This window comes from Mirounga leonina, unplaced genomic scaffold, assembly GCF_011800145.1.
Source record: "Mirounga leonina isolate KUSES-001 unplaced genomic scaffold, KU_Mleo_1.0 Mir_55, whole genome shotgun sequence".
NCBI lineage: Eukaryota > Metazoa > Chordata > Mammalia > Carnivora > Phocidae > Mirounga > Mirounga leonina.
In genome coordinates, this window is record NW_023270816.1 from 6,546,140 (window position 1) to 6,564,823 (window position 18,684).

Below are 18,684 nucleotides of genomic sequence, written 5' to 3' on the forward strand. Positions count from 1 at the left end.
AGAGAAGAATGTGTATTCTGTTGCTTTGGGATGGAAGTTCTGAATATGTCTGTGAAGTCCATTTGGTCCAGTGTTTCATTTAAAGTCTTTATTTCCTTGTTGATCTTTTGCTTAGATGATCTGTCCATTTCAGTGAGGGGGGTGTTAAAGTCCCCCACTATTATTGTATTGTTGTCAATGTGTTTCTTTGCTGTTGTTATTAATTGCCTTATATAATTGGCTGCTCCCATGTTAGGGGCATAGATATTTACAATTGTTAGGTCTTCTTGTTGGATAGACCCTTTAAGTATGATATAGTGTCCTTCCTCATCTCTTATTACAGTCTTTGGTTTAAAATCTAATTTGTCTGATATAAGGATTGCCACCCCAGCTTTCTTTTGGTGTCCATTAGCATGGTAAATGGTTTTCCACCCCCTCACATTCAATCTGTGGGTGTCTTTGGGTCTAAAATGAGTCTCTTGCAGACAGCATATCGATGGGTCTTGTTTTTTAATCCAGTCTGATAGCCTGTGTCTTTTGATTGGGGCATTGAGCCCATTTACATTCAGGGTAACCACTGAAAGATAGGAATTTAGTGCCATTGTATTGCCTGTAAGGTGACTGTTACTGTATATTGTCTGTGTTCCTTTCTGGTCTATGTTGCTTTTAGGCTCTTTCTTTGCTTAGAGGATCCCTTTCAATATTTCTTGTAGGGCTGGTTTCATGTTTGCAAATTCCTTTAGTTTTTGTTTGTCCTGGAAGCTTTTTATCTCTCCTTCTATTTTCAGTGACAGCCTAGTTGGATATAGTATTCTTGGCTGCATATTTTTCTCATTTAGTGCTCTGAATAGATCATGCCAGTCCTTTCTGGCCTGCCAGGTCTCTGTGGATAGGTCTGTTGCCAGTCTAATGTTTCTACATTGTAGGTTACAGATCTCTTCTTCCAAGCTGCTTTCAGGATTTTCTCTTTGTCTCTGAGACTCGTAAGTTTTACTTTTAGATGTCGGGGTGTTGACCTATTTTTATTGATTTTGAGAGGGGTTCTCTGTGCTTCCTGGATTTTGATGCCTGTTTCCTTCCCCAAATTAGGGAAGTCCTCTGCTATAATTTGCTCCAATATACCTTCTGCCCCTCTCTCTCTTTCTTCTTCTTCTGGGATCCCAATTATTCTAATTTTGTTTGTCTTATGGTATCGCTTATCTCTCGAATTCTGCCCTCATGATCCAGTAGTTGTTTATCTCTCTTTTTCTCAGCTTCTTTATTTTCCATCATTTGGTCTTCTATATCACTGAATCTCTCTTCTGCCTCATTTATTCCAGCAGTTAGCGCCCCCATTTTTTATTGCACCTCATTAATAGCCTTTTTGATTTCAACTTGGTTAGATTTTAGTTCTTTTATTTCTCCAGATAGGGTTTCTCTAATAACTTCCATGCTTTTTTCAAGCCCAGCTAGTATCTTTAAAGTGATGATTCCGAACTCTAGATCAGACATCGTACTAATGTCCATATTGAGTAGGTCCCTGGCAGTTGGTACTGTCTCTTGTTCTTTTTGTTGAGGTGATTTTTTTTCTGTCTTGTCATTTTGTCCAGAGGAGAATAGATGAATGAGAGAACAAAATGCTAACAGGGTAACAACGTCCCCTGAAAATATACTCTAAACAAATCAGAAAAGACCTGAAGCCAGGGGAAAAGAAAGGGAGAGAAAGAAAAAAGAAAAAGAAAAAAGAAAAAGATAAAAACAAACAAAAACAGAACAAAACAAAACAAAAAAACACAATATGATCAAATATTATCAGGCTGGTGCATAGATCAGTGCCACACACTAGATTTTGGGTGTATTTTGGTCTGTTAGAAGAAAGTGCCTCCCAAAATTTTAAAGAAAGAAAAACTTATATATGTAATCATAAGGGTTGATATGATGAAGGGATGGAATATGACTGTAAAGATGAAAATTATAAAAAATTTTTATAAAAGGAATTGATAAGAAGTTGTTTGAAAAAAGAAAGAAGAGGATTTAAAAAAAAGAAAAAAAAGGGAGAGAATGTGATCAGGCAGGAGAGTAGAACAAAACCATACACTAGATATTTAGGGTATATTTTAATCTGTTAGAAGAAACTATCTCAAAATTTTAGAGAGAACAGCTTATATATAAATGCCAAAAATAAGGGTAACTACTATGAAGGGATAGAATATGACTCTAAAAATGAAAAATAAAAATGTTTTTTATGAAAGGGATTGATAAGATGTAGGTTGAAAAAGGGAAAAAGAAAAATTTAAAAAAAAAGAGTTAAAAAAAATTAACTTTGAAAGACTAAAGAATCATGGTAAAAAAGCCATGGATTCTATGTGCAGTATTCCCTTAGTGCAGGAGTTCTGCCGTTCTCATTGATCTGTAAACTTGGTCCTGGCTGGCTGTTCTCACTGATCTTCTGGGGGAGGGGCCTGTTGCCGTGGTTCCCAAATGTCTTTGCTGGAGGCGGAATTGCCCCGCCCTTGCCCCCTCCTGGCTAAGTAATCTGCTGGGGTTTGCTCTCGGGAGCTTTTGTTCCCTGCAAGTTTTCAGTGCAGCTTTGGAGGTCGAGAGTGAAAATGGCGGCTTCCCAATCTCCACCCCAGAGAAGCTGAGAACTCGGGGCCCCGCTCCTCAGTGAGCCCCCAGAGAAAAGCAGTCAATCACTCCCGTCTCTCCGGTCTCTGGCCGCACTCCGTGCTCACCCGGCCTGTGACCGCGCATTTCTATCTCTGGCACCCGACCCCGGGTGGAGTCTCCAAACCCAGCAGATCCCTGCGGTGCACTCCCGCGTGGCTCCTCCCAGGGGAGGAAGGTGAGTCTCCCCAGATCTACCGCTTGTTGGGTCCCCGCTGGAGGAGCAGTGGCCCGACTGTGCCGCGGATCACGGTTTATGACAGCCCCGAGCTGAGAGCTGGGCTCCGCCTCTGCAGCCGGCCTCCCTGCTCCGTTACCTGGGAGCTCTGCCACACTCAGCACCCCCGGTCTTTCTGTGACCCCGAGGGTCCTGAGACCACACTGTCCCGGAGGGTTCCACCCCCCACTTAGCCACCAGAGTGACATCCCTCGGCGGAGCAGACTTTTAAAAGTTCCGATTTTGTGCTCTGCAGCTCTATCACTTGCCAGAAGCGGCCGACGGAGGCCCCTCCCCCGCCATCTATTCTCCTGAATATCGCCTCGGATTCACTTCTCCGCACGTCCTACCTTCCAGAAAGTGGCCACTTTTCTGTTCAGAGAGTTGTTGCTCTTCTTTTCTTCGATCTCCTGTTGAGTTTGTAGGTGTTCAGAATGGTTTGATCCTTATCCAACTGAATTCCTGAGACCAGACGAAATCCAGGTCTACTCCTCCACCATCTTGCTCTGTCCCCCAAAATCTGGACTTCCCTTTGTTCTGGGAGTAATGTCTAGTGATTTCTTTTGCCACAGGGTGGGAGTGTAGGGGAGAACAGAAGGGGACAGAGGATTGCGCCCTTGAGAACTCCGCTCTGAAGGTCTGCAGAATGGGAAGTCATGGGAGAAATCATGGCTAGGAGGACAGGAGGAAGACCAGGAAAGGGAAGGAAACTGAAGTTAATGGAGAAGTGCTTCAGAAAGGAGGAAGGATCAGACGATACTGAAATGTGCAGAATGCTGAGGGCTGGGAAATGTCTAGAGTGTGTTGAGGACAGAATGTGATGTGAGTAAATGGAGACAGTTCTCCTGAGTTTTGCTGTGAAGAAGAATTAGATGGTGTATTGGTTTGCTAAGTTTGTTATAACCAATGCCACAGACTGGGGACTTGAATGACAGAAACTTACTTTCTCATGGTTGTGGAGGCTGGAAGTCTGAGATCAGGGTGTTGCCTAGGTGGGCTCCTCCTTGGATTTTGGACAGACTCCTTCTCCCTGTGTCCTCATGTGGTCTTCCCTCTGTTCTTATCTGTGCCCAAATTCCCTTTCTTATAAGGACACCAGTCATATGGAATTAGGGGCCACACTAAAGCCCTCATTTTAACTTAGTCACCATTTTAAAGGCCCTGTCTCCAAATGGGAGATAGTCCTAACTGGGAGTTAGGACTTCAACATATGAATCTCTGTGTGACACAATTCAGTCCCTAATAGATAGGGCAAGGGATCCAGGGTCATTATACCACCCCTAGGTCCTTTTTACATAAAAACTGTGGGAGTGACTTGGCTGTTTTTTATTTGTTTGTTTTGCCCAAATTCCTCCCTTTTCTCTTCCTAGTTACCCCTCATCACCCCTCCCAATAGATCAGTGAAGATGCTGGTTCTTTAGATAACACTTATCTGATCCTTTCAGCTGAGGGTCTGTCCCTGCAGTGATTCTCCCTGTTTACTAAAGTTCACTGGATAACACTCACCAGTTTGTTGTCTCTCTCCCTACTAGACTGTAAAATCAAGGACTGTAGGCTCTTAGGTATTCTGCTCACCACTGTATGCTGAGGATCCAGCAGAGTGCCTGGCACATCATAGGTGCTGAGTAAATATTTGTTACATAAATGATTGATTGAAGGAAAAAACCAACATGCTCCCTGGTAAACATTTATTTTAATTTTGCATACTTCTAAAAGTATATTTCAGAGGTTCAGTGACTCATGCAAATAAATAGAAACAGGCACAGTTAAGGGGGAGGTCAAGACCACCAACAATAGGAGACTGCAGTAGAAGGCACCTTTCTAACTTTCTGCAGATGGCCACAAAATGTTAATTATCCTTTCACCCAATGTCCTTATATTGCACCATACACCAGTTTTGTAACCCTTTATGTATTTGAAAGGTGTTATAAATGTCCCTTTTTTCCAACATGTGCTATGAATATACACTAAAGTACGTTAGCAAGAAAGTTACCTACTTGAAGTTATATCCACATTTAGTTTTCCAGCAATTCTAACTCTATCAAGGCATTGGGAGTCAGATCCAAATTCCTCCCCCACGCTGTGACATCTGGCACTGGCTTCACTGTCCCCATGTGCTCCACTTTCCCACTGCTGCTAGCCCATGCAGGTTCCTCCAGATCTTGCAACTTTGAACTTGCTGACCGGGGAAGCTCCCCTCCCAGCTTGTAGGTGCCCTTAGTTCTTCTGGTCACAACTGAAATGTCACCTCTGCTGTGAGACCTGCGACTTACATAGTTGAGGGAGCAGCCTTCCTGCTATCCTTTGTCATGTGTGGCATCAGTCCTTACGATTCCCACAGTCACTATCACAGCCTGTAAATGGACTGTTATTCATGTCTCTCTCTGCCTGCTTCTCAGCCATTGCTCCCTCTGCTGGAACATGAACTCTGTGAGGACAGGGCGGCTTTTCTCGTGAACTTCAAATCCTCAGCATCTAACACAAGGGTGTTGTATAATAAATATTCGTTTGGTAATGAAAACGTTTTTAGGTGGACATTTAATTCCATTACGAGAATTTAAAGGACAGGAGAATTAAAGTTAGTTTGTCGAAAGCAAAAGCAAAGGCAGGCTTTGACTTTTAATTGAGCAAGTTTTAGATGAATAGAGACATTTTATGAACTGAAAGCTGAGAGTATAGGATGAAAAAGCCCCCTGGTGTGGAGGGAGGGCAAACTGTGTTTCCCTGGGGGTGCCCCGGTGGCCCCATCGGTTAAGCACCTGACTCTTAATTTCGGCTCCGGTCATGATCTCAGGGTCGTGAGATTGAGCCACGCATTGGGCTCCACGCTGTGCACGGAGCTTGCTTAAGATTCTCTCTCCCTCTTTCTCTGCCCCTCCTCCTGCCTTTTTCTCTAAACAAACAGACAAACAAACAAACAAATAAAAACTCAAACAAAACTGTGCTTCCCTATAGTGTTTAGCAGTATGTTGGGGACACCTGAAGCCACAGATAAACACGGTATGTGCTGAAATGTGTCCCTCCCCCAAGTTGAAGCCCTAACCCCCAGTGTGATGGTATTTGGAGATGGGGTCTTCAGGAGGCAGTCAGGTTTGGATGAGGTCATGAGGGTGAGGCCCCAATGATGGGATTAGTGCCCTTGTAAGAAGATACACCAGAGAGCTTGTCTTCATTCTCTCCACCACGTGAGGGTACAGCAAGGAAGAAGCCATCTGCAGGCAGGAGGAGGGCTCTAACCAGGACCCAACCATGCTGGCACCTTGATCTTAGACTAGCTTCCAGAACTATGAAGAGATAAATTTCCATTGCTGAAGCTGCCCAGTCTACAATATTCTGTGATGGTGGCCCAAGCAGACTAATACGTGTCTTCTTTCATTCTAAATTTATAGTGGTAATTTTACACTCCGGAAATTCGTTAAAGACAAGAAAGTATTTGCACACCAACTACACTAGGACCTCACATGGCTCAGTCCGTGCTTGGTCAATCAAAAATATCAAATCATGTCCAAAAAAACAATGAAAAGCAATCAATATCTTTTTCCAGTCTCTCGAGGAAACCACAAAAGGAAAAGCACAGTCTTATTCCATTATAAAGACAGAAAAGGTGCCCTCTCTCTGGTCACTCTCACTATCCTCCATAGGCAGTAGCTCTGCCACCATAACAAAATACCGCAGTCTGGGCCACTTAACCAACAGAAATTTATGTTTTCACATTTCTGGAGGCTGGAAGTCAAAGATCAAGGTGCTGGCAGGTTTGGTTTCCTCTGAGGCCTCTCTCCTTGGTTTGCAGATGACTGCCCTGTTTCTGCCTCTTCTTGTGGTTGTCCCTCTGTGCACAAGTGTCTGGTATCTCTCTGTCTGTATTTTCATCTCCTCTTCATATAAGGACACAAATCATATTGGATTAGGGTCCATCTTAATGGCTTAGCATTAGCTTAATCACCCCTTTAAAGACACTATCTTCAAATACAGTCACATTCTGAAGAACTGGGGGATGAGGCTTCAACATATGAATTTTGGGGGCAACACAATTTATCCCATTACAGCTATAAGGTATAAATATACTTTGTCAACGTAGTGATGTGTGAACATTTTTGATATGTGAGGAAATTCATTGTTTTTAATGCAGAAGGCTCTATAGAAGTTCAATAACACCAAGGCGAAGTTAAGTCACATCCCAGGGAAATGGAAATCACTGTCCATGTGTGCTGCCTTTGGAAGCTGTGGCAAGTGAAGCTCATTAATGTTCACTTTGGTCATGATTTAATGATGAGCCAATGATGCATTACCAGCTCATAAAAATCAACTCAAGAAGTTGAAATTATAATGATATTTTGTGTGTGTGTGTGAGTTGACTGTTGTGAGCATGACTTGAGAGGGAAACTAATAATGCCTAATGGAGAAAAAACACCATTCTCTGAACCCAATTTAAAGAAGAGGAACAAGGGGCACCTGGGTGGCTCAGTCATTGGGCGTCTGCCTTCGACTCAGGTCATGATCCCAGGGTCCAGGGATCGGACCCTGCATCGGGCTCCCTGCTCTGTGGGAGGCCTGCTTCTCCTTCTCCCACTCCCCCTGCTTGTGTTCCCTCTCTTGCTGTGTTTCTCTCTATCACATAAATAAATAAAATCTTAAAAAAAAAAAAGAAAAGAAAAAGAAAAGAAGAGGAACAAGCCCAGTGTTTAAGGAGGAAATATTTTAGTCTACAGTATATTCTAAGGCCAGAGTGTTTAAAAGGGCTGTGGCCTCAATATGTCCAAGGATTGTTTGACACCATCTTTGTGAGAACCTATTGGATATGAAAAAAAGTCCTCAAGCTATTTTATTCCTATAGAGCATAGAGTGCTATTTCACAGTGGTATCAGCTATTTTGGGTTGGATATTTTCTGCTGCTCCTTTCCTCTTTGAAAGCAAAAACTGGAACCCCAGGAGCTCAAATTGTTATGAAAAGCAGAGTGTCGCAGGTGTGGTGGCTGAGGTTGAATATGAACACGTCTTCCTTTGTTCCTTTGTCAGCAGGTTTGGACCAGAGTGAAGGCCAAGGTGTGGATAATAATGCAGTTCTGTCTCTCTTTATCTGATAATCTCACTTTCATGGGAAGATCTTTAATCTTGGAGTTCAGCACACTTCAGTAATGTGATGAAAGAGACTAGGATGGAAGATGGTTGCGAGCACAGGATGCTCCTCTCACGGCCAGAAAGTAGGAGCTTGAAGGGCGAAGCAGAAGTCCACAACTGAGGGCAGAGGTGACCACAAGCATCCTTGTATTTTCTTGAACCATGGAAGGTATAGTTTGAATTCTTGGCTATTTAAAATGATGATTTCTCCAGGGGAGCCTGGGTGGCTCAGTTGGTTGAACGTCCCACTCTTGGTTTTGGCTTAGGTCATGGTCTCATGGTGGTGAGATCGAGCCTGGCATCAGGCTCCATGCTCAGTGTGGAGTCTACTTGAGATTCTCTCTCTCCCTTTCCCTCTGCCCTTCCTGCTCATGTTGTCTATCTCTCATTCTCTCTAAAATAAATAAATCTTAAAAAAAAAGATGATGATTTCTCCAGACAAAAGTCTTGTAATCATTTAATATTGTTGAAAGTGATTTTTGGTTCTGGTAGGTGGTCTTTCCTTTTAAAACTAATAGTCACATTAGCCCAGTTGTTGTGGGGATTTTAAAGTTACTTTAAGTTTTCTGTAATGATTTTATGATAAATAAATTTAGTAAAAGTAAAGGACTCTGAAAAATAACACTCACATTCAAGGAATCTTCATAAGACCTATCCAACTCTATGAGTCTATGGCCCCAAGCTCCTCCTTCTTTCCACTAATACCTGATGGATCACCCTCTGTCTACAGCTTTAGTTATTATCCATGCATTATCTTTTCTCCTGACTTCTTGTTTCCTCAATCTCATTGAATCTAACCCTTGGAGTGTGGGATTGCTTAAATGGGGTGATCTGTTTCCAGGGCATAATAAACACAGAAAGCCTGAGAGTTCACCTAGATAATGTTTAAGGCATCACCTAGTTCAAAGATTTCCATAATCCCGTGTCTCATCTCCATAACGCATGTACTTCTCCATTTTATCCCACAGACAATATCGTTCTTTGATTCACTCTTCGATCAAAAGAGCTTCAGTGTTGTTTGACTATTTCTGGGCTTCTGTGTCTCTTATATTCTGCCAAATGCTGCCAGGGTGGTTTTCTATAGCATATTTCCTTGTTTTCCTTAGTTTTAAGGCAATGAAAGCTTTATAGCATTTCCAAAATAAGTAAGTCTCCAGTATCTGAGTAGGCAAAGCATTTGGCAAGTCCCAATATTTAAGAGACTTTGTGAAGTGTGTTCTAAATTTTTCCTTGTTTCTCTTTCCCCCCATACTAGGTGAGCAATGATCTTTCCCATCCTTTCATCATTTGTCTCTTTCCGTGGCCCCCTGAGGCTTGCAACCAGATCTTACGGAGGTAGTCTCTCTGAATGATAGCCTGTTCATTGCCAGAATTTCCCTGGGAGGGGCTGTATTCTCTTTACAATCCAAACAACCAAACCAGAATAAAATCTCTGCAATTTTTCTGGCCTCTAAACAGCCTGCCTTCCTTGGTTCACTTCCTGACACCTCCCCAGGCTGTTTGGGTTTCTGCAAACATCCTTATTGGCTTCAGGAAGGGTGGGGATGCAATTGTTTAGTTGTTCAAGGAGTTCTGAAGTCTCTCTCATCGGCCGGCAGTTCCTTAAGGAAAAAGGGCCAGAACAGGCACTCCAGAGGGAGTGAGGCAGGGAGCAGAATGAGGATAGAAGCCAAGATGAACCCTCACACCAAAGTGCAGATCTGGAAAGGTTTGGTCAAAGCAATCGTGTTGCATCTCTAGCAGGCTTGTTCACGTACAGCCATTCCATGCAATAGCACAATCACACTCAAAGCGACCTGTGAACCACTCTGCTTGACCCTGTTTAGCTCAACTAACAATCTTGTAAAAGCCTCCCAGCCTGCCACAGGGACATCTCTTCAAGGGGAAATGGCCATGTCTTCCTCTACTAAAGGGTGGAGGCAGATCCTTGGCTTAGGTTACTCAGGGTGGCTTTGTGGGGGTCAAGAACTGGGCTGATATGAGAGCATCTCCTGTCATGGACAAGAGCGCTTGGATAAACCTGCAAAGAAAACAGGTCCCCCTTTTTTCTTTCCTTTTTAAACCCAAGAGCAAGGAACAAAGACTAAATGGATTATCTTTCTGCTCTTTGTCCTCCTTCTGACAAGAACAGCTGTGATATTGTGAATGACAAAGAAGGAACAATTTGCAGAAACACTGAGCCAAATAATCAAAACTGAGTCTCTAATTTACACGTGGAAAAATGCGTGACTTTGGGGCTGATTCTTGGAACAAATACAGACTTGCACCAGTAGTTGGAGATCTGTGCACCTTGGCATTTCCCCCATGATTAATTCTGCCATCTCACAAATGCCACCATGCTGAAGCCTACGAGGCCTGTGCAGTTACTAGCCAGGCCTAAGTTCCTGGACAGCTGATATTTCAATTTTAAACCTTTCTTTTTTGATAGTACATCTATAAACCACAAAGTAGATTACAAATCCATTAATATGTACTTTCCTACTTTTTCAATGTTACAGTGTATTTTGTAGTATGGTTTTATTATTATTATTTTTATTATTATGTTATGCTAATCACCATACATTACATCATTAGTTTTTGATGTAGTGTAGTATGGTTTTAATGTGTTACACCCATCACTAGGTACATACGATAATATTTAACAAAGCTTCTTCAGTATGTTTTCATGAGTTCATAGTGGGAGTGCCTTTAACATTCAGGAGTCCTAGGGACCTAAAAAGTAGCTTAGAAAATAGCTCAAAACTTACATGGTGGCACCAGCAGATTCTAACTATTCTTTTCTCCATCTTTAAGCTACTCTGAATTGGGTGCCACTGTTTATCAGCTTAGGATCTGGTTCAGTGGTTCCTATGATTTAACTCTGTGATCTCAGAGAAGTCTTTGTTTTTCAACCACTTGTATCTGAGGATGATATTCTTCAAATGGAAGTTGTCAGACAATTCTCCCAGGGGCCCCTCAAGCTCTCAACTTAATATGTGAGCTAGATACCTTCACTAATGTAAATCCTGGTTCCCCTGGACTAGGACTCCAGCTAAAGAGGGACGCTGAACAGTAGAGTACTTATGCTGTACTGTGTTTCAGTGTTGGTCGCTTTTGTCTCCCCCAGTGGACCTAACCATCAGTTAAGGGTGTGTGTGTGTGTGTGTGTGTGCGTGCGTGTGTGTGTATGCTTGCACGTGTGTAAAAATGGCACCATGATGGTCTTTGTCTGTTGTTCATGAGTCAAAGTCTATGGTGAACTTGGTTGGATATCAAGCATACCAAGATGTCGATAAGTTCCCTGATCTTCAGAGTTATTTAGAAGCTCCAGATGGCACTGAGGAAGGGTCATTAAGAAATCTTGTCTAGTCCTTGGTGATAAGTAGGGCAATGAGAGAGTAAGCTCTGGGCTGGCTAAGTTTTATTTACTGTGAGGGAACTAGAACATACATAGCAGGGCCCTCAGGTCTAGGATTTGGGATGGTGAGGGAAACAAATGTCCCAGAATCAAGTAGAATCTCTTGAGTAGATACACAATTCAGAGTTTGGGACCCTCTGATTTTAGTCATAATGACTGAGACCTTTTTGTAGGTGTGTTATCTCTTAGCTTCTCACATAATTAATAATATAGCTTATTAAATGGAGTTCCAAGGCTAAGGGTGGTGTCCAATTTGCTGATATAAATATTTTAATATTGTGCTTGAATAAACCTCATCCTGCCCAGGCTCATAGCTTTGCTTTTGGTTAGAGTATTAATAAAAGGTGATGGTGACATCCACTTATGATTTCTGTTCTTGTCAAGTTCGGTTTGCAGTTTTCATAGTGTGTAGGTAATTATATTTTTCTTTGACATTTTGTTACCTTTTTTTTTTGATTGCCACTTTTTTTTTTTTTTAATTCAGAGGTGTTAGAGGACAAAAGGATCATTCCTATCTAGGTTAATCTAATAAGCACTTAAGAAAATCTTCTTCAACACAATATGGTAGAAAGAACCCAGGAAACAGTATTCTTGGCTTTAGGTCGCAACTCTGTCCCGTGTGAGCTTTGGTGAATTACTTGATCTCACTGGCTCTCATTGTTTGTTTGTTTGTTTTATCTAGAAGCTGGGGATAAAACTGTGTGTCTACTCCCTCAAAAGTTGTGATAGTCAAGTGAGATCTTTGCAATGCTTTGTGATAATGGTTCTGTTTTTGAGATTTACTCTTGCACCCATTACCTATAATAAAGATGACCACAAAGCATCAGTAGCATACAAGCTTAAAAGGTTATGTTCACAAGTCTGGGACATTTGGCTGGGGGCTCTACCAATCTTGGCTGGACCTGGCTGAGCAATTCTCATTTCTGCTTGAATTGCTTATATGGGCGTCAGCTGGCTGTCAGCTGATCTAGGATGGCCTTGGAAGGGACAATTCTGGTGACTGCATGTCTCTCCTTCAGCAGGCTAGCTTAAACATGTTCTCATGATGAGGGTGAAGTACAAAAGCAGGGGTGACTCTGATGGCTCAAGCAATTTCAGACAAATCTCTGCTTGTGTTCCATTTGCTACCATCCCATTGGCCAAAGCAAGCCCAGAGCCTTAATGAAAGGGCAGTGGGAAGCTACACTGTAGGGGTGTGGATTCAGGTGAAGAAAGGGCACATGTTTGTGATATGCCACAGTGCTAAATTAGGGAGAGTGGGCAGGGTCAGAACTGGAGTAAGATTATCCATGAATTGGTCATTGTTCAAGCTGGGCAAGAAGAGTGCATGAGAATTCATTATACTCTTCTGTCTACTTTTCCATAATAGAAAGGTAAATCAAAAAGGCCCAAGTTCCTCCATTTGGGAAGCCTAAAGCAGGTTTTCTTGAAACTTTTTCGTGGATCCATTATTCTCCAGTGTTGTTTTCTTGTTCTCATTAGGCTGAACCAGATCATAATGTCAGGATTCTTCTGCACAGGGAGCTGGTCTATGGGTGGGGAAGGCAGTGGGGGAAGGCACAGATTTCTGAACATTTTGGAATTTTTACTTTCTCTGTGTTTGACATTGCAGTTCTGCCCTCAATTACCAAGGTTTGATATAAGAATTCTTTCTACCTGTGCCTGCCTGCCTTTTCTTATGAAGCATATGACAGAAATATTGTGTCCTTTATGTGCCATATACCATATAGTTACTTAAACACGTTAATTATTTGAGCATATGACAATTTCAACCTGCTTGCGTGAGACATTCTTTCTTCTTTGTCTTCTTTCTCTCTCTTTTTTCTTTCTTTTCTTTCATGTACTCATTTAAAAAATATATTAAACTTAAACCAGGAGCAGGCACTGGGTTAGGTCTTGGTGATGAAAGGGGGAACAGAAAGTCAGATCTGCCTTCATCCAGGCTGTAGTTCATTATTTCAAGCTCAAATTCATCAGGCATGCAAAACTCTATTGTGGTTTAGATCCATCAAAATACTTTTGATTATGATATTAGATCCATCAGAACACATGATATTTGAATGGTAATCCCCCTTTCTAGTGACAGAATGCCTGGGCAAAGTCTTCTGAAACTAAGCAGTCACCTTTTATAAATCCAAACCTTCAATCATTCTGTACTTCCAAATCTTTATATTTCAAGTCATAAGTCTCATTTTTTTTCCCTGAACATAATTTTTACAGTCAAATCTCTGCAAATAGCATATTTGGGCCACGTTGAACAATTCACATACAGTGAGGCAATTTACACTCAAAACTCAGGAGAGGTGGGCCTGGTTATGTTCATTTTCCAGCAGCACATGAAAATAACAAAGCTGGGAAGACCTATTAATGCAGTTCACTCTGAACTGGTTTATTAATGCAGTTTCACTCTGAATTGGTTTTACCTTTTCCATTTGCTTGGCCAGAAACTCTTCTTTGTGACATTTCTCTCTTTTTAGCATGGTGCGTTCACAACTAAGGCTCTTAGGTAGAGGAGGGATGGTCTATGTCAGAGTAAACACAACCTTATATTCAAGGTTGCCCTCTTAGTTCACTGCCAAACTTATGTCCTTAAGGCACCATCTTGGACTTTGGCAAACTTGAGAGAACAAGGTCTCGCATAGCCACAGCCAGGGCGGTAGGTCCAGCTGGACAAGAAGACGTTCATTCATCTTTGAAATGTAGCCAGGCCCCTGCTAATTCCAAAGGGCATCACATGAGAATAAAAGCCCCCTTTACAACAAACAAAGGTGTATTTCTGGTCTGTTTCCCACCAGGGTCCATTTGTAACTTCCAGTGGCTGCTAGGAAGATCAATGCACCTAAACTGGTTTTGCTTAATTGAGGAAACCCAGTCCACCCACTGTCAATTTCCAGGTAATGGGGAGTCTTTTCGCAATATCTGTTTTAAAGTGAATTTTATTTCTGGTAGTTTATGAAGAATTCAGTCTTTATGATCCCCTTAGGAGCAGATTCTGTTTTGTAGCAGGGTTATTTCCAAGAAGAGAGACAGTTCGGGCTGGAGCCTGTGTGCCCTCCAGCTGGCTTCTTCTACAGTCTCCTTGTGGAGAAAAAAACCCACTGCAAACAAATGCAGGAGGGCTGGTGAGGGCGATGCTATACATATGCATTAAAGTGTAAGGGCAATAGGTCTTCCCAGCTGTTCACTAAATGCTTCCGCTCCGGGCACCACGGGTGAGCTTGTTAACCTTTCACCTCTGCAGAGGGGGATTGGCAAGGGTGAACTGGCTGGTGTTCTTTTGAATCTACTGCTATTTGTGGTATCAATATGCTCATGATGGGCCCAGATGGTGATAAAGGATTTTAGTCATGAGCATCTTTGAGCAGGATTCATGTGCCATATTGCAAAGTAAAGGAGCAACATTGTGGTTTAGTTTGTCTCGTTTATAGAATGGGCTTTGGATAGTGGAGGTTTGGATTTGAATCTGGGCTTTGGAACTTTCCAGTGATGTGACTGCTGTCAGGTTATTAACTACTGAGTCTCATCTTCCTTGTCTGCAGAATGTGAATGACATTTTATATCCCTACCTCCAGGAGTGTTTGAGGATTAATTAAATACCACTTGTAAAGTGGAGAGCATAATGTTTTAACAAAGGTCAACTTTTACAAATACTGATGATGAGGATGAGGAGGAGGAGGAGGGGGATGAATATGAGGGCAATGAGCGTGTTGAGAGATGCTTTCCAAAGTCATGTGACCTGGGGAAGCAGCCCCAAAAAGATGAATTAAATGCCACCAGGCATCCATGTATCTCATTTGTTTTCAACTCTCCAGATCTTTATCCATGGAGGGTGAGCTTCCATATCTGTGCCTCTTTTATGAGGTACCAGTGACCTCCTCCTGGTCTCTTCTTTGATCCAAGTCAAGCAGGCTGTTGACACAGAGGTTGATGTAGCATTTCTACCCCCCTCTCTGTGCGGAGTATTTTCTCCACTGCTCTCTTTTGATATTCTTTTTGAATTGACTCTCCAATGGGGTCTCATCCTTGAGACTGAAACTCCACCCAAGCCCGTGGGCGATTGTGTTCTGCTTGCCTGTTGAGACTGTGGCAGGTGTCTGCCGCTCTCCTTAGGTGGTTGCTCCCACTGATAATAATATGGTGTTGGCTCAGAGCAGGGGTCTGAATCCCCAGTCTGCAAGCTAAATCTCAACTGCTGCCTGTTTCTATAAACCAAGTTGATCAGAACGGCCGGCCCATTTGCTTACATGTTGGGGATGGCTGCCTCCTCCTCCAACAAAGAATCAAGTCATTACACAGACCTGTGGCCCACAAAGCCAACCTTATTTACTCTCTGGGCCTTTCCAGGTAAAGTTTACTGACTCCTGGTTTAGAAAGTGGGAAGGGCTGGACTTTTGGTCACAGCTCCATTATTCAGCATGGGACGTGGGCAAGGTCTCTTTGCGGAAGTAAGAACTTCCTTCCCTCAACCTCCCAAATTTTCAAGTTAGGTGGTAGAATTATTGTTTATTTTTTTCCCCAGAATGAAATGTTGAAAAATAAGCATTCTCAGAACAGCATTTTACCAGAAGGTTTAGATCAATATTTTTTCAGAAGCTTTGGTGACACCCCGTTCTCAAGTAGTTTTGCTAACTCTACTGAGCCATGAGGGGGGAGGTCATACAAGCTACTTGAAGAATCAGATCCCCGGCTACCAGATCCGGGTCTCCCTGGAACCACACGATGCAGCTGTGTGCAAGTGACAGAACAGAAGCTGAGCAGTATGAAGAGTTGGGTACAATCATGTGCAGACGGCGATCCGTGAGACCGCACACAGAGAACGTAAGTGAGGGGGAAAAGGATCGAAAGAGAACACATTTAAATGTAGAGAGAAACCCGTTGGAACACGGCAAGAAATCTCAGAATCTTTCATATAATAATTTCCAGGTGTCCCTTAGACCCTACAAAAGAGTAGGACACAAAGGAGGGAGGAGAATGGGGGATGGCAGAGCTATGGGGAGCAGGGCTGCCTGGCATGAAGCAGGGGAACAATGCATGGCTGGACAGGACAGGACAGGACAAGAGGTGTTTGTGTAAGGACAGACAGACGAGCAAACACTGTTATCTAGTCTCTCCTGTTCTAAGAAAACTTCTGGAATGGAATAAGAGTCAGCCAGAGCCAGAAACCCCTACCCAGGCTGAGGAGCCAGGGTGTGTGGCCAGCGAAGAATAATGGGCCACCAGGAGGTGCCAGTAGAAGAAATGTCTAAATGCTAGTTTTGTGGGCGGAAGAGTGAACGTTTGGGAAGAGTGAGATGATTCTGTATAACGGAGGAGTTAGAAGTAAGCAGGGCTGCTGTATTGCAAGACGAGGATATGGAAATAGCTAATGCGAGACCTCAGTTTCTCTCCGCGAGGCAGCTGTATGAGTCCGTGGGAAAGCCCGATCGTGGGTGAAGGGAATGGGTCTCAGGTTCCATCTGTCACTATCTCTGTGAATATGACAGCCAATTTCCCACAGGCTCAGCTTTCTCATCTATAACATTGGGTCGGGTGGGATGGGGCAGAGACTTGACTAAATCTAGGGATGCTTCTACCTCCAAAAATGCTACTGCTTTATGTCTGCTGTATCATATCCGCATTTCACTGTTGGTGGTTCAAGCCTCTCATTCTCAATAATTTATCATCTATCTATCTATCTATCTATCTATCTATCTATCTATCTGTCTGTCTATCATCTATCTACCCATCTATCATCTCTCTCCTATCATTTCTCTCTCTTATCTATCTGTTCTTTGTTGTCTATCTTAAAAAAATGCTGTCATTGTTTGTTTTGTCTTCACAGGAATAAAATGCATTTTTTCCCCATAATTTAAACATCGCTGTTGCTCTTAAGAGTTTGAATCACTCCACACAGCTTGGTAGTTGGGAAAATTCTGATTGGATGAGTTCTGGTTTTTACTTCATTGTACAGAGTAAATACAATAAGCAGGGGGAATAATCTAGCAAGTCACAAATAAAAAGCAATAAAACTTTAGGCATGTGTGTGTTTTTTTAAGATTTTATTTATTTATTTGGCAGAGAGAGGGCCAGCACAAGTAGGGGGAGCAGCAGAGGGAGAGGGAGAAGCAGACTCCCTGCTCAGTAGGGAGCCTGATGTGGGGCTTGATCCCAGGACCCCGGGATCATGACCTGAGCCGAAGGCAGACACTTAACAACTGAGCCACCCAGGCGCCCCTTTAAGCATGTTTTTAAAAAATTATGCTTTGAAAGTCACAGAATGTACGCCTTCTGGTAAAGCTGCTCTGGAGAGAGGTGGGAAGGCAGACCCAAGACAAGAAGAGAAATCTGCCATTTCTAAAGTGCTTAGCACCACATCCGCATTAGCTCCTTAATTCTTGTGCTCTGTGGCTCTACCCCCCTGAAAAGAGGTGAGTTCTGTCCCGGGGAAGCTAATGGGCTTGCTTGGGGAAGGAGTGAAGGTGAAATTTGGATGCAGGCAGGTAGTCTCCACAGGGTCTGCTCTTAATTCCTGTGCCCCCCTGCCCCCGCATTTCATCATGGTGAAGCACGCCGATTTAAGTGCAGTTCAGCCCTCAGCTTTGTGCTGGGTGGTGTGGCAAATACAACAACACGCTCGGCAGTCTCCAGCCGCACATGCGTATTCCTGCTCTACCAGAAGGGTGAAGTTGGACGTCTTACTCAATTTTATTTTCCTATTTGTTAAATGCAGACACAAATATGCCTCTCAGGGGATCACCGCATGGATTAAAGAAGTTACACTTGTCCATTATCTGGCACACAACAGGTATACCCAGGTAATAATATGCATCTTCTCTTCTCTTCATTTAGCGTCCAGAGTGTGCAGTGTTTTCTTAGGGAATGTGCTGGGAACAAAAGAAAGCTAGGGGCTGGTATCGGCAAGTTTACAGTTTAGTTGACAAGAGGAGAGAACAAAATCATGCATCCTGACACTCTCCATTTGTCTATGCTTCCAGACTCCAAGGAGATACCAAGTGGACCAGTAGAGAAGGGACATTTGTCAGAGGGATTCTGTTTGGATTTGAGCTTTGAAGATGAACATGGCTGTGCATTAGGAGGAAGGAGGTACAGGGCATTTCACTCGAGGGAAGAGCACGAGGCATGTACATGTGAGAACAGGCTTGAGATAATAAAAGGACTCATGAAGTGGAGTCGTTTTCAGGTTTAATAGGGTGTATGTTGGTGAGAAGTTGTCTGATGATACGTCGCAGGATGAAGCTTGACAGGAAATGCAATTCCTGATGGAGGTTACAAGAACGTGGCAAAACACAGACCTAAGAGGCAGAGCCAAACGTGACACAGAGCCGAA

The 18,684-nt window shown here is 42.9% G+C and overlaps 1 pseudogene; it reads right to left on the reverse strand.

Annotated features, from left to right (window-relative positions):
- The window catches only part of LOC118001926, a 32,816-nt pseudogene extending 18,979 nt beyond the window's left edge, over positions 1 to 13,837 (reverse strand).
- Between the last annotated feature and the right edge of the window lie 4,847 nt (positions 13,838 to 18,684).